The 5855-nt window shown below is 57.8% G+C and overlaps 1 pseudogene; it reads left to right on the top strand.

Moving 5' to 3' along the window:
• Nucleotides 1-5855, top strand: part of LOC102376088 — a 7148-nt pseudogene that overhangs the window by 422 nt on the left and 871 nt on the right.

The following is a 5855-nucleotide window of genomic DNA, read 5'->3' as shown; positions in this document are numbered from 1 at the left end:
GGGCCAGGACCCGGCCACGGGCCACAGGCGGCCTGGCTATGGGACCAGGTACTTTCAGAACGGTGAGCGAGCTCTTCGGGGTGCTCCCGAGGCCCGCAGTTGCGTGTCTCGGGGAGGGTTATGGCAAAGGAAGGGACTGGGGGAAGCTTGCCCCTTGCTGTCAGCCGCGCGGGTGGGAGACGGGAAGGGGGTGTCTTGGCAGGGGGCCCTTGGGGCTACCAGGGAGGTGCACGTCACAGCTGGGTGCAGGGAAGAGGGCAGTGGGCCCAGCCTGGGTCTAACCAGCCCGGCTTGAAATGGCAACGGATGGGCCCTTCCTCCGCTGAGCGCCAGGGATGCTCTGTTGTTGTGGGCAGGGGGAGCCGGGTCAGGGCATCTTGGTTCATTGCTGCCTCCCAGATGTGCCCCGTCAGGACAGAAGGCCCAGCTGGGACCCTGACGGTGCGTGAGCATCACACAGCCTCAGTCCGTGCTTTGGTTAAATGAAGAGGGCAGGAGGGAAGGGACAGACCTGAGTGGTGAGAACAGGCACTTGAGGGGTCAGGACTCCTGGGTTCTCCCAGCGACACCAGAGAGCAGCTTTAGGGGCTCGGTCCAGTCATTTCTTTTCTCCGTGCCTCAGTTTCCTTGTCTGTAAAATGGGGAGGAACACACTGAGCTAGCGAAACGGCTGCAGGCAAGCCCTGCCCCCTCGCTCCAGGAATGCGCTCCAGGAATATTACCTCTTGCATGAAACAAATATCCTAAGTTTGTTAGGATATCTTATGTTTGTAAGGCCCCCTTGCCTAGGAAGAGAAGTTACAAAGCACTGGCTTCTCTTCCTAACCCCACAGCTGGACACTCGGTGTCTGCTGAGCGTGAGGGCACAAAGTCCCATCCCGAAGTGCAGCAAACTGGCACAAAGTTGCCTGAGACAGGTAGTCCATAGAGCCTCAGTAATGCCCAGCGGGGAAAGCCTGAAACTGCTTGCTTCCAGGCTGGGGCTTGGAGATGTCCCTCGGATTGCAAGGGAGGAAGATCCCATTGGTCTGATGCATTTCCAAGCCTTGCTCCTTTCCAGTCTATAGGAACCAAAGCCCTTTCCCTGTACCCTGCTCCCTGCCCTTCCCCGCTGTTTGAAACTACACGATTAACCCCTCAGTATCCCCACTGGGTGTGCTCCGTGCTGCATCAAGCCTCTTCAGCTTGGTCGAGGTGCTGGAATTGGTGACTCGGTCGGTGACTGGTCCCCAGCTAAGGAGGTGGCACGTGCAGCGGGTGCTTGGTGGATACCCTGCATGTATCCAATGCAGTGATGATACTGAAGATGTATGCTCTCATACAGCTGGGAGTTGGCTCAGAGGAGGGTATAAGGGCAGCGTGAAGGTTACATGGATGGTCTCCATGTTTCCCAGTGCTGGATTTGTTCTGTGATGGTGGAGAAGTGGGGGGGAGTTTGCATCCAACCTTAACACTGAATTTCATTTCAGACGACTGCATTTTCCTTCCTTTGGTCTTTCCCTTGTCCTGAACTGTTCAGGTTTCTTTGCCTTATATTACTGACACCCATTTACAGCACACTGGAGCTTTCACTAAGGCCGTGCATATTATTGTGTCCCGTTGTGGAGGCAGGAAGGGAAGACGACCCCGGCTGGATGGGTGAATTCCTGTGAACTTCCCTCCCAGCCTGGCTCACGCACCATCCTTCCTTCTCCTTCCAGGCTTGCCTGACTTGATCCCAGATCCGTACTACATTCAAGCCTCCACCTACATTCAGCGCGTGCAGATGTATGCCTTGAGGTGTGCGGCTGAGGAGAACTGCCTGGCCAGGTAAGCTCTCTGGGGCAGGGCTGGCATTATACCTTGCATTTGCCCACTGTGTGCTGGCACCGTGGGATTCTGGGCTGTGCCCGGGGTTGTTAGGTGCTGCCTCAATACACATTTGCTCCTGTAACCCCTTCCATTTGATGATATGAAACCAACTCAAGGAGAAGACAGCCTTGACTGCAGCAGGGCTGTAGCTCCACCGCACCGCTGAGATCACATTGCCTGTCATTGAAATGCAGCGGACCGAGGCAGAACGTGGCAGCTCTTTAGTAAAGTGCAGCAGCACTACATGGCTCTGATGGGCAGGGAGTGAAGCAAGCCAGGGGCAGGTGCTAACAGTGAAGCAATCCAGTTTGGAGGAGCGTGGGTGGGAGATTTGGTTTGCAGGGGTGAGCCTGGAGCAGAGCTGAGGCTGAGAGAGAACGCAGGAGAATTGGAGGGAGGTTTGATTATTCCAGGTGCTGTCTGAACATCCTGATCCGGATGGAGGGAGGCTCTGGCCCTCGCCATCTGAGAAGTGCTCTGAGGTTGCTGGATGAGAGATGCTACGTCCAGGTGAAGGATTATTTATTCCCGACAAGAGCAGAGCAGCAGGTCTGAGCCCGACCCTCCATCCTGGCATTTCCTGGGCTTTGTAGCTCGAAGCCGGCCCTCCCAGCATTGCGGCAGGATGGTTCATTCGCATCTGAGTGTTTATTTCGATTTCAAAGTGGAAACAGCCCAGAAGTTCTTGTAAACAGCATAGGAACAGCCAGGGCTTTGTGCCGGAGGGCGGTTTCCAAAGGATCGTGTCCGCCAAGGCTCTGGCTGTGGCTTGTCATGGCTCCTAGCAAGACTCTTTCAGAGACACGGACTGTTATTGTATTGGCAGGGAAGCTGTGTTCCCAGCTGCTCCGAGATGCTCAAAGTCCTCCAGTGAGAACCAGCATCCGGCCCCGCAGTGGGATGTTTTCCAAAGTCTGGAGAAATCGTTGACAAAGGGCTTCTGAGTACGCTCGCGGGCACACGTGTGCGTGTCGGGGATAGCGTTTGCTTCTGAGTACATGCCTTTGCCTTGGCCCGTGCATGGGCCAGGGGTTGCCTGCACCTGTCTGGTGAACTCAGTGTCTTCCGCCCCATCCGCAGGGGAAGGTGACTGCTAACCATGGAGCCCGCCTGACTCCTCGCAGGGGTCTATAGGAGATCTCTTCAGAGGCCATGCCCTTATATTCATCTGCTGGCCATACCTTTTAAAGTCATTGTCCATGTAAAGAGCTGTGGGATGTTCACCCCAACCCCATCGTGGATTCCAGTGCCGCTGGGATTTGGGATGGGGGAAAGGGGTCTATGTGTGAGACTCTCCCCTTCTCCTGGCTACAAGTCTGCCTATGGGATTGTGTGAAAATAACACCCTCTCCTCTGTTCAGATCCGCCTACCGACCAGGTGTGACTGACATCAGCTACAGGGTGCTGCTCCGCTTTCCACAAAGGGTTAAAAACCAGGGGACCGCTGACTTCCTCCCAGTGAAGCCGCGCCACGCGTGGGAGTGGCACAGCTGCCACCAGTGAGTAGAGAAGCTAATGCAGCCACAAGGAAGGACATACTGGTCTGGGAGCCCATCGCCATTGATCCCCCTCCACAGCACGGAGCCCTGGCACAGGCCAGCATCCCTCCGGGGGTCCTAGCTTGCAAGCCCTTTTGCAGGTGTTAAAGGCCACATCCCAGGTGCAGCCATGCCTGCTCTCGTACCCCTGAGGCTGTCTGTCTTGATCCCTGCATCGCTTACCTCTGTGGGGTTACCAGGGCTGTCCCACCGCCCACCCCCAGACTACACCGTCTCTCCCTCCCAGGCATTACCACAGCATGGATGCCTTCAGCAACTACGACCTCCTGGATGCGGTGTCCCAGAGAAGGGTGGCGGAAGGGCACAAGGCCAGCTTCTGCCTGGAGGACACCACATGCGACACGGGCTTTCGACGGCGCTATGCCTGCACGGCCCACACCCAGGTGAGCTGGCGAGGGAGCCGGGGGCCCACTGGCACGTGGGGCTGGATGCCCTGGCACTAGGGGCCTGTCCCTCGAGGGCTTTGTGCTTGGCCCAGCTGGGAGCATGAAGCACTGACCCTGCTCTGGGTGTCGGGAAGGATGAGCTGCCCCCCAGCTCCTACTGAGCATGATACAGGGCCTCACACCGCAGATTCCCGTGTCGCGTGATGGCAAAACCTGCCTGCCAGCTGGGGAAGGTCTTCCCCCTGGCTGCTCCAGGACACCCAGTCTGCCCTGTCTGGCAGGGCCGGGCAAGTTCAGGCAGGGAGCACTGGACTGGTCAGTAATGGCACTGCTTTGTGCAGGGCTTGGGGCCAGGCTGCTACGACACCTACAATGCCAACATCGACTGCCAGTGGATTGACATCACAGATGTGCCCCCTGGCAACTACATCCTCAAGGTAAAGCTGACCCAGCACCGGGAGGGTGCGGAAACAGAGGGCGGGGGAGCTGCAGAAGGGGCTCCTCTGTACGCACATTGACTGGGCGTGTTTACCCAGACTGCTGCTGGACACCCCCACACACTCACTATCAAAGGGCCCTTGCAAGGACCCTCGGTCCAGTGGGTAGTGCAGGGAGACTTTGGGCCCTTGGCTGGGACCTCTGGCTCTCGGACCTGCCCACTTCAAAGGGCGGGTTGCTCAGCCTGTATTTGCATGCATCTCGCTGAAGGTGACTGTCAACCCCAACTTCCTGGTGGCCGAGTCGGATTTTACCAACAACGTGGTGAGGTGCAGCCTCACGTACACGGGAACCTTTGTCACCGCACGGAACTGCCGCATCACCAGGTACGGCCACGCGAAGCACGGTGCCCCGTCGCTCGCTTCCCCGGGGCCGTCCGGACCTCAACTCGGGGGGCTCCATCTGAGCTTGTCACCCCTGGAGCAGCAGAAACAGAAAAGGGTGTTGAGGCCTTAGATGTGTAACTCAAGGGAGCTCCCTAGTGACAGGGCCACACAGGAGGTTCAGGAGTACTGCTGCCCTCCAGGTAACACACCTGGTCTCAGCCCGGGCAGCAGAGCTGCTAACATGTCTTGCAGCAGCTCCCAGGGCACAAGTCTGAGCTTCACACTCTCCCACGCTTGCAGCTAGGTCAGTAGGCACAGCCTTTGGCATGTGGGCACCTGGTCACCCAGGGTGAGGGGTCCCAGATCACCAGACACGAGGCTGTCCCTGTCTCTGCAGCTAACAGCAAAGTGGTGTGCCTTTGCCACGCTCACCCCACAGCAGGGAGAACCTCCGAGCTCTTTATTGTTATCTCCCACTTCATGCCGATAGCTCCCAAGGCCCTGGGGTGAGTTTTCTCACTGGGGTGCCATTCACGTGAGCTCCACTATCCGGACAGAGGTTGGCAGATGAACAAAGCGCACTCAGGCTTAAACAGCTGTCTGCCAGCATTCAGCCTCCTTGCTGCTATCCAAGCAGCCCTGCAGCAGCAGGCTCTTTGCAGAGGTGTTTGACAAACCACCCTCCTACTCAGCCCCTTGTTTGTCAAAGCAGCCCAGAGCAGGAGCCAGTGTTGAAGGCTTCCTGGGGTTTGTGCTGTGGCACTTGAGAGCTCCCAGCCTGACCTGGACCCTGCTGTGCTAGAGGCTGCACAGACACAGAGCAGGAGCATCAGGGTCCCGAGCACTGCCCTGAGCCGGAGCGTGTCCACATGGCCTCAGACTAGACCAGGAGCACCGCCCCGGCCTGCCCTGCACGGACCTCTTAGAGCAGCCAGGAGCGCATGCTCTGCTCAAGCCCACTCAAAGGCAGCTGCACTCACTGCCCCTTGGCATGGAGTGAAGGAATGGGCAAGTTTCTCAGTGCACTCATGGACAAGGAGCCTCCTTCCTTCCCCTCTAACTTAGCTGGGGGGGAACTGGGTGACAACCAGGGCCAGAGGGTGCCGACCAAGGGCTCAGCCCAGAGCGCTCGGTGTCAGAGCTGGTTCTGAGAGCACCCCCGTGCCCTGGTTGTGACACCCTGGCTGGGAATCTCCAAAATTTTACCTCCAAAATGAACCTACTGCTTCTCTTTC

Source organism: Alligator sinensis, unplaced genomic scaffold, assembly GCF_000455745.1.
Source record: "Alligator sinensis unplaced genomic scaffold, ASM45574v1 scaffold1295_1, whole genome shotgun sequence".
NCBI classification, from domain to species: domain Eukaryota; kingdom Metazoa; phylum Chordata; order Crocodylia; family Alligatoridae; genus Alligator; species Alligator sinensis.
Note: the sequence above shows the minus strand (reverse complement) of the source record. Positions and strands in the feature narration are given on the sequence as shown.